This window comes from Enhydra lutris, unplaced genomic scaffold (genome assembly GCF_002288905.1).
Source record: "Enhydra lutris kenyoni isolate GAN:26980312 unplaced genomic scaffold, ASM228890v2 scaffoldscaffold3, whole genome shotgun sequence".
NCBI classification, from domain to species: Eukaryota; Metazoa; Chordata; class Mammalia; order Carnivora; family Mustelidae; genus Enhydra; species Enhydra lutris.
Window position 1 is genome coordinate 27430671 of NW_019154087.1, and position 10709 is coordinate 27441379.

Here is a 10709-nt window from a genome sequence, read left to right on the forward strand (position 1 = left end):
GGGAGAGGGGGAAGCAGGCTCCCATCTGAGCAGGGAGCCCGATGCAGGGCTTGATGCCAGGACCCCGGGATCATGACCTGAGCTGATGGCAGACGCTTATTGACTGAGCCACCCAGACACCCCTATTTTTATTTTATTTAAAGATTTTATTTATTTAGAGCGAGTGAGCAAGGGGGAAGAGCAGAGATGAGGGAGAGAAACTCTCAAGCCAACTCTATGCAGAGCACAGAGCCTGATGCGGGGCTGAATCCCATCACCCTGAGATCATGAACCGCACAGACATCAAGAGTCAGATGTGCAACAGACTGAGCCACTCTGGAGGCCCCCCGAAAAAGGTTACTTTAAAATCGAGTTCTGCTGAAGCACAAGTGCAGCTATTTTGATTTTTGCTTTTAAGCAGTTTCAGGGGGTGACAGACAATAAGCAAACAGACAAATAAGGCCATTTCAGCAGGTGACAAGACCTATAGGGTTAACGTGACAGTGATGGGGGAGCAATGCGAGATAGGGCTGTCTCGTTCAAAACTTTAGGTTTTGTTTTGAAAGGTTAGGATAAAATAAAAATGAAAAAAAGTTTTTCAGTTGAGAAAAGAGTCGTTAAGGCCTTCACTGTGGTTAATCCTTAAGGAAGGAAAAGCACAAGACCAGGTAGTTAGCAAGGTTGGACTCCGGACTTGGGCTTGGTAGGCCGAGGCTGGGCAACCTGACAAGACATCTTTAAGCCTTGAATAGGGGCCAAATCAGGAATGTGCTTTGCAGAAGTAAGGGTCCTGCATCCCTGTGTCAGGTTTTACCACTACCTCTCCTTCTATCTCAGTAATGGGTTACTGAATCCTGCCATGAAAAAAACGTTTGCAACAATAATGCATCTCACTGGCCTAGGTCGAGTCCCAGCGTTTACACAGGATTTATTGAGCAACAACTTGTGGCGCATTGTGCTAGGAGTATAGTACAAAGTACGGAGCTGTACAAAGGATGACAGTAACACCGAAGTGACCTAGAGTTCCCAGGAAATGGGATGTCGGGCTCATGGAAATTTCTGGTTGAACACTAGTACTCATTTCCTGTCTCATCATCCATGTGCTAGCAACCCTCTTGTTCTTATTCTGTTAGTGTTACTTAGGCTTTTGTAAAATTTACTGGATCCTGAGAGACAATTCACATATTCGCCACAGTTGGGGTGGACATGATGGGCCGGCTACCCTACCTCCGTATCTGCCTCTTCTCTGCTAATAGAGGTGACTTTGTTTCTAGCCCCAGGGACTGAACTGTAATTGGTTATACTAATTCTGTTCTTTGCCAATGACTGGTCTAGGATGAGGCATGTGACCCATTTCTGGGGAATGAAACACAAGTTGACACTTATTGGGGTGGGAAGGTTTTCCTGCCTAACAAGAAAGAGGCCTGAGGAGGATCACCAGCTCTGCGGTTGGGTGAAGTTCAGAAGTTGCTGAGTGGGGATCTGACACTTGGAGCTGCTATAGCCTTTTTGTGAGCTTGAGGAAACACTGGTGACACTGGGGCATGTCAGAGATGTTGAGCTACTAAGCTAACCCTGCAGTCATCTAACTCCAGTCTTCTTATGAAAAATAAGGCCCTATTTGTGTATTCCAGTTGTCATCAAGTATTCTCATTTTATAACCCAGGTATCCTAACTGATAGAACAGTTGAGGGTGTGGGCTTTGAAATCAGATATAACTTATGTTTCCATTCCAGACCCACCACTAGTAGGCTGTTTGACATTGCATATTAGTTACTGAGTCTTTCTGTACCTTAGTTTCTTCATCTTTAAAAATGGGAGGGGGTGCCTGAGTGGTTCAGTCAGTTAAGTGTCTGCCTTCTACTCGGGTCATGATCCCAGGACCCTGAGATTGAGCCCTGAGTCAGGCTCCCTACTTAGCGGGGAACCTGCTTCTCTTTGTCCCTCTGCCCCTCGCCCCTGCTCATGTTCTCTCCTCTCTCTAATAAATAAAATCCTTTTAAAAAATGGAGTAATATGGGGCGCCTTGGTGTCTCAGTGGGTTGAGTCTAACTCTTGGTTTCAGCCCAAGTAGTGATCTCTGAGTCGTGGGACCAAGACCAGCACGGAGTCTACTTGGGATTGTCTCTTCCCTCCTCCCTCTGCCCCTCTCTCCCCACCCCTACCCTCCTATCCACCCCGGCTCACATGCTTTCTAAATAAATAAACAAAATCTTTTGAAAAATAAAAATCGGAGTAATCAAATAATAGTACTAGTGAGGACTAAATTAGATGATGCCTAGATATTGATAGCACACAATAACTATTCAACAAATGTTGGCTATTATAATTATCATTTCCTCTGTGTTAGGTCATCAAAGAAAGCCTAGGCAGGTGGGCAGAAAGGGAACTCGCTCAGGCACTGGGTGATGGTTGGGAACAGTATCAGCCAGGGTTGCTGTTGGGAGGGAGGAGCCAGCAATGGCATCTAGAAGAGGAGAGGTAAAGACCTTGATTCCTTCCCAAAGCTTTGAACTCATCACCCTCCCCGGTCATCCCAAAGGTACAATTATAGAAAGTGTGGGTCAAGTCACAGAGGTCATATTTGGCCAGCAGATAATTTTGTTGGCACAAATAGTGATTTGAAAAGTTGAATTACTTGCCAACAAGGGAACATTCCATGTGAAATCTAGATCTAGCTATCTCTGATCTTGTAATGATACAAGAAGAGAAAGCCACTGTTTAATCCAATCATAGGTATTCTTACTTTGTACTCAGAGGCATTCAAACAGATGCAGGCTTGAGCTTGGAGGTCAGACACAGCTGGGCCTTGAGGCAGGTAGGGTGGATGCTGAGGTTTTCTCTCAGCGGAGGGCCTCCTGGTTGTCACTCGCCTGTGCTTGAATGTCTTCAGTAAGGAAGGTGGTGGAGGCCTGACTGGTCCAGCTGAGTGAAGGAAGAACCCTGCTCTTTCATCATGGGAAGCCAGCCCAAGCCGGGTGGTTGGAGTGCTTCCCCACCCATGTTTTTGGTGGCTTGAACAAAAAGATTTTTAGCTCATTGAACTTGCAAATACAACGAACTAGATTTTCCTTTGTTAAAGATCCAAATTTTGTGTGTGTGTATGAGTGTGCACACACACGAAGGCCCCAGCAGTGGCTATGAGCTCATGCTCTGATATGGAACCTCCAATATGCAAATTTGGCTCTAAATCGTACTGAACCTGGACAGATCACTTAACTGCCACACTTCTGTTTCCTTATCTTTAAGATGGGGTTAATAGTAATTTATGATCTCATAGGATTGTGAGGTTTAACTAAGAGGAGGGGAGTATGATGCCTAGGATGCGCGAGTAGTAAATGCTGGCTTACGAGGTTGCCCTGGATGGAAGGATCAGGCCTAGGGGAGTTTACATGTTTCTTGCCAAAAGAAAAAAACAATTCAAGTCTTCTCTGCTAAGGGAAAATAATCATCAGCTTCTGTGACCTGAATTGAAGGAAAAACATTCAGGCAGAAAGCCCAAGAAGTTTCTAATTCCCTTTTCTTGTAAGCCTCTTTCCAAATTTGTTCAAGTAAAAAAAAGTTGAGTAGCAAGAGGCAGACCAGCTGTTGCATGATTGTGCAAAATTCTGCTTCTTCCAGCAGAGGCCTCCTGTGCACAGGAAATGGGGCTGGTGGCAGTTGCTGGTGGTAGGGGTGGCGGGGGGTGGGGGTGGGGGGGTGGTGTGCAGTGGGCAGCCATAGGCCAGGGCACTGGTCTCCAGGAGGCTTCCCCTGCAGAAGGTGCGGAGAAGAATCTGGGGAAGAATCTGGGTGCCTGAACAGCCTGCCCTTCCCTGCCTCAGAATGCTGGAGGCCGGTGCCCTGGAATGGAAGAGTCTTCCAGGAAAGAAAGAAAGAGAAAGTGGGTGGGGGGTGTGGAGGATGGGGGGAGAAAGGAGGGTGGAGAAAGAAAAAGGCAGAAAGAAAGAAAGGCAGAGAGAGAAAGAGAAAGGAAACGAGGAAGGAGAGAGAAAGGGTGAGAGGAGGAAGACAGGCAGGCAGAGAAGAGAGGCAGGGAGAATAAATAGGAGGAGGAAGGGAGGCAGGGAGGCAGAAGGAGGGTGGAGGAGGGATTATGATCTTTAACCCTAATTTAATTAGGATGGGTCATGAAAACTTGGCATAAAGCCTCCAGAAGAGGTGATGGAGGAGAGGGAAGTCAGATGTGCTCTTACAAGGCGCAGTAACCCGGAGCAGTGGGAAGGGACAGAAACCCCAATTAAGGCGTCATCTGAAGAAAGGCAGGACCTGCTGGTGACAAAGAGGGAGATCTGGAGACTGGCTCAGGAGGTGGCCATGTGGGCATGTGGGTGACTCGCTGCCCACACATTCTTTCTTGAATCTTTAAATCTGGAGTCTCTTTGCCTTTCAGAACTAAAATGGTCCCTGGCTCATGTAAGTGTGCTTATGTTGATAATCACTCAAAAGGTGCTCTGGGTGAGGTGGGGGAGGGAGTCAGGGCCCAAGGGCAGCTTTGACCTTCCCAGACAAAAACAGGACTACGGGGGCCCAGAGGCGAGCAAACGCTTCCTGGGAGGCTTGGGGCCCCTGCAGAGGAGGGGGAGGTGGTCTCAGGTGTGGCAGGAGGGGCACAGCCTGGGACTTTGGGGAGGAGATGAGGTGAGGCTTCCCTTGGCTGTGATTTCTGGCCCTTTGGCCTCTCTGGCCCAGGCTGCCCTTCAGCTGTGCGGCAGGATTCCACATTAACTTGGGGACCCTTGGGAGAATTTGGAGGCCCCGGGTGAATTGTTGGGGGAAGGGGAGGGGGAAGAAAACGCAGAATGGAGCTGAGAAGCAGCTCCCGAGAGCCCCAAAGCAAAGGAGGTGAGAGAGGCTGAAAGGAAGGACGGAGGAGGACAGCCGGTGTGACCCCCCGGCCCCTGGTGGTGGTGGTGGCGGGGGCTGCTCGCAGGGACTGGTGCTGAGAGCAGCTGGCCTGGCCGGATGCTGCTTTCCCTCCGCTCTGACAGCCTTCAGTGCCTGCACTTGGCCATTTTCCCTGCCCTCTCCTGGGCCTGCCGTTGTGACCTTCCCCTTCCGAGCAGCCGTGGGTTCTGGGAGGGGCTGCAGCGCCAGTCCAAGGAGGGCAGTTAGAGCACTGAAGGCCGAGTCCAGCCCTGTTTCCACTAGACCAGGAACCGACAGGGACATGGGGGCTTTGCTATTTTGTGAAAGAAAGGCGGCAATTAAAACCCCTCCCTGTTTGCTTCTCAGATTGTTAGGAGAATAAACATTTGAAAATATTGTGTAGATCAAAGTTTTAGATTTTGTTTTTGGATTTTTTTTTCCCTCCCAAAACTGCAAAAGGAAATTTATTTCAAAAGCCAAAGGGAACATTTACATTTGAACAAAGTGATGAAAAGGTGCCCTGTAAAAGAAAAAAAAAAAAATCTCTGAAGTTTCTCATTTGAATTTCTGAAACAAAATAATTTGTTGTTGATTCTTGCCTTAGGAAAGGGAAGGGCAACCGCACAACAGTTTTGAAATGAAAAAAACAAAAACAAAAACAAAAAACAACTTACTGCCTGCGAATAGTCCCAGCAACCCGGTTGTCTATAGTATGCAGCATGAGCTCATAACCTCCTCCCATCCTACACACTCCCCTCATGTGCCTGGAGGTTTCATCTGACCATCCCAAGCATCAACCCTGCTTCCTGAATCCTAAGATGGACCCCCAGGAGAAAGGGTTTCTAGAATTCTGTTTCATTTGCTCTTCTTCTGGCCTGGAGGGATTATTATTCCCCTAAGAACCCACTTCTGCTCCTTTCCTATTCATCCGAGAAATACCTGTTCTCTGCAGATCACAAGGGAGATAAACTTGCTTGCCTTTCTCCTTTGGGTGGATCCCAAGGACCATGATGCCTTGAAGACTCTGAATCTTGTCATCAACAAGCCCAAGGTCTGTTGTTAAGGAACTACAGACCCCAGGGGTTGGAGAACAGGAGTCCTCCTTGAGTCAGTGCCAGGGCAACAAGCCCTTGCTGTAATTCTCCCCCATCCTACCTAGTCTAATACACTTGATTATTTCTGAGGATTTCCGGAAGAGGAACTGTGACTGTCCTTACAGTGCATCTTTCATTCTTAATCCTGGGAAATGGTTTTGCTTTTGGTTACAGCCAGAGTGAGTGAATGTTTGCACACAATGTGGAATTAGAAAGAACCTTCAGGTTCAAGCTCCTCCTTCAGTCAGGTAAAGAATTTTGATCTGTGCCAGACCCTGGGATGTGTTCTCCAAAATCATTCCTCCTAATATAGGGAACAAAAGTTGATCACCCCCATCACCTCCCTGCTCTTGGTCCCATGGCTGTGGGACTTATGTTCTTCTCTGGGGCCATGTGAGAGGAAGCGCTCCTTTCAAAACTCCCACATGGGCGCCTGGGTGGCTCAGTGGGTTGAGCCGCTGCCTTCGGCTCGGGTCATGATCTCAGGGTCCTGGGATCGAGTCCCGCATCGGGCTCTCTGCTCAGCGGGGAGCCTGCTTCCCTCTCTCTCTCTCTCTGCCTGCCTCTCCGTCTACTTGTGATCTCTCTCTGTCAAATAAATAAATAAAAATCTTAAACAAAACAAAACAAAACAAAAAAAAACTCCCACATGTACTCCTCCATGCTCCTTTCCCCTTTCAGCTGACTGGGACCCTGGCAGCCGAGGGTGGGAGGAAGAGCGACTGTCAGCCAGCGTCCTTTCATGACTAAGTGGAAGAGACATACCCTACCACCCACCCCTGTCCCTGCTGCAAGTGTGGCTTATGAAACCACCTTATTGCAATCAGGGGATCCTGTGGTTAAATGCTTTATGTGTGCCTTAGTTTACTCATCTGTAAAATAGGGACAAATTTTTCTTCACAGGGTTTTCAGATACGTAATACTAGTAAGTGAATGATGACCACCTATTGTAGTGCCTGGCACGCAACAGATGCTCAAAAACATCTTGACTGAATACATATTTTCATTCCTGGAGGATTGTTGTGATATTTCAATGAAATCATCATTTTGGAAAGTGAGAGATCATTGCGGAAGAGCTATTTGCTGGAAGCGAAAAAATGATACTTCAGCCCCTTCCTCCCTCTCATTCTAAGAAGCTTGAACAATGTGTAGAACTCGTCTTTTGTCCAGGGTAGTGCAATCAGGCCATTGCAGACATAATGGAATCCACAATAATGGAAAATGAGAGAATCCATTTAATTTCAAGCCCCTCTACAGCGCCTCCCCCAACCAATGGACAAGAATTTATAGCCTCTGGGATTGGTGTTTAAATGAAACGGCAGGCTATAGTGAGGATTATAAAGATGAGATGCTTCCTATTGTAGGTGTTTAAAAAAAGATGAAAACTTGGATGATTTACTTAGGTGATCTTTAAGATACTGCCCAGCTCTAAGTTCTGTGATGCTTAAGAAAATAAGCAGCATTTTTTTTTCAAGTAATCTCTATGTCCAACATGGGGCTTGAACTCACAGCCCTGATATCAAGAGTCACACGCTCTACTGACTGAGCCAGCCAGACCCTCAAAATAGACAGAATTCTAGCTTCACCTTCTCTTTACTCCTGCGCCTCCCCAAGCCCATTACCTGGGGAAGCACAAATCAGAAATAAAATTTCCCCCAGAAGCACAATAAGGAGAAAGAGATGCTCCTAGTGACCTCCTGTCCATGAATAATTCATACTTAAGCATCTTAGCCTGGTTTTAGAAGGAAAATCAAGCCTGGTTAACATTTAAGCAACAAGGCTCTTCAGTGATATTCCAGGTTCATTTTGTATTTCGGTTGAGGTACCTTATGACTCTATTATCATATAGAATTGTATGGATTTTTTTTCTTTCCCTTTTAAATACCACCTCTTTCCTTGTAAGGTCTTCAGACATGGTTAAAGACTAACCCGTGGGATCTGACAGACCTGGATTTAAATCTGGGGTGAATTAGTTAATATTCAGATTATCCATTTCTTCACTCTAACATTGGGGTTAAATATGTACCTCAGAGGGATGTCTGACAATTATCATTTAGAAATCATTAATGCAAAGGGGATTGCACATCGATCTGCCTGGCTCCTGCCTTTCCTTTCTCTTGCTAAGTTGCCGAGGGTCTGGTTTGTGAGGCTGCCCTCCACGGCGTGACGAGGGCCATCTGTGCCCCATTGGACTACTGCAGGGGACTCAGGTGGGTGACGAGGGCCTCCTTCTGCCAACAAAGACTGCCCCTCCTGCAGAAGTCTAGGTTATGCCTGCAGAGTAAAGATGACAAAGTTCTGAGAAAGCTATTTTTAAATGGCTTCCTGCTGAGAGACCGGCTTTCTGGGAAGGTTGATTTCCGGCTCATTGTAGTTTTCCACCTGATCTCCCGCGTTCCTCCTGGTATTGATCCCCATCTGCTGGTACACTATGAAAGACACTCCTTCCTCAGAGGTACAGATAGCGTTGATAGTCTTTTTGCTCAAGCACCATGCAGAGGCTCAGGCCACACTGAGATCTGGGAGGTGGGAAAGAGGAAGTTTCCAGAACAGAAGAGAAACAGGGCTTCTTATTGAAGAAGGGGAATGTTATTTTTGTCTCGGCATGAGTTGCTTAGTAGTTCCTCCTGGAGTCAGCTTCTCTTTAAAGTGGCTTTCTGGTATGGGAGCTGTCAGGTTAGAGCCCTGGAGAATGTTAACACTCCGCACGTAGGACTTACAGCATCAACCATAATTTTACTCGTGAATCTGCCATTTGCATAGGGCTCGCCTGAACGGCTCGTCTCTGCTTGGGCAGCAGTGGCTGAGGCAGCCTGAAGGTTAGACAGGTGTGACTCAGTGGCTAGCGACTGGAATCATCTTAAGGCTTCCCTCCCTCAGACATCTGCTGGCGGTGCTGGCGTTGGCCATGACCTCAGTGAAAGCTGATGGCCAAACACCTACGACGTGGCTTCTCCATGTATCCACTCGGCTCCCCACAGTGTGGTAACTGGGTTCCAAGAGGGAGTGACATGGGGGGGTCTGGGCAGAAGCTGCACTGCATTTTCCAACCTAACCTCGGAAGCCATTTACCATCAGTTCTACCCTTTCATAGGCCTACAGTGATGAGGGAGGAGCACAGGCCCCTCCCTCAGTGGGAGGAGTGTCGGCCTCCATCTTGGAGACCCGAGAGCTGCTGTTGGCCAACTGGAAAATGACCATCTGCCACAGAGAGGAACAGGGGAGGGACAGTGTCATGGGCTTGTTGCTGGAGAATTAAGGAAATTAAGGTTATTTGTTTTGTTTTTTGTTTTTTAAAGATACAACTTTCAACAACTGGAAGAACGGATTGGAGCATATGGAGAAATGGCAATATAATAAAAAATAGAAGTAGAATTTAAAAAATATTTTCATTTCTTTGGGACACACTGTGAAACGAAGAACCCAAACTGTTCACACCAAGAACAAAGTCTTAAAAAGGCCTCCTCTATTTCAAGATTATTTATCCATGATTTTTAGTATTTCTAGCATTTTTATGGTTTCATTTTTGGTATATTTGGAAGTCATTTTGGTGAAAGAAGCGAAGTAGGAGTTCAGATTAACTTCTTTCCAGTGATTAACCAGATGGAACATCTTATTGATTAACCATCTTTTCCTCATTGATTTGAAATTTATTATATACTAAATTCCTATATATTTTGAGGTCTACTTCTGGACTCAATTATCTTAACCTATCTTTTTGTCCTCACCAAGATAATTCTCTAGCCCATTAGCTCTGGAACTAGACAGACCTGGATATACACTCAGAAGCAGCTTAGCCACTGCCTACTTGAACTCTTGGGGCTCAATTTCCTTTTCTGTATGTTGGGGATAATTCTGTACACTTGATTGGGTTATCTTCAAGATTGCGTGACTTCATAGGTTGAGCAAAAGTGGTCACCATTAGCTCTCAGCCTCTGTGCAGGTTGGACTCCACGAAAGCCGGCTCTGAGAGGGAGCCAGGGTGGCCTGGGATCCAGGCCTGCGCAGGCTGGGGGAGGAAGCCGTCCTGGGCAGGTGGAAGACCCGAGCTGTGACGCAGACCCCAACAACAGCTCAGCCAGCGAGAGGGAGCTCTGGAGCACAGCCCTTCACTGTCGTCCCAGGGGCTGAGGAGCCTTTGTATGCCACATCCATCCATGTTATTTGGGGCCATCAGGGCCAAGAGTGTGACCTGGTGGGGTGGCTCTCTGTGGCTGAGGCAATCCCCAAAGGAACTGACCGGTTGAGAGGCCTTTGGCCTAGTGTGCTCCCGGCGGCTGGGTGGATGCGGCCTTTATTAAAGAGGGTTCTTTGTTTGCGTGTCCCAGGGTTCATCAGAGCACCTCCTTAAAACGCTTTTCATGTCCCCTCTCCCTTGTTTCCAAGCCTCTGAGTGAAGAGCAGTCAGCCAAGCTTCCTGCTGGAAGGCTGCTGGTCGCAGGCCCCCCTCCATGTGCTGAGACCACAGGACCTGAGGCAGCGCAGGGGCCCCGAGAGCACCCTGATGGGTGCGGGGGCCCGGTGTCCCGCGAGGCGGTGGGAGGTGAGGCGGCACAGCCAGAATGAAACGAGCCAAGCGAGGAGTCGACAAACCCAAAGCTTTCATCTCAGCTTAAAACACTGCTCTTTTGATCATTTTTGGGGGGTTCATTTTTGGGTCAAAAACTGGACTCTGAAGGGGTATGTGAATGTGATAACCGGGCTGTGGAATGATCCCATGATTATAAGGAATCATCTCAGAAAAGTATTTCTGGAGATTGAACAGAA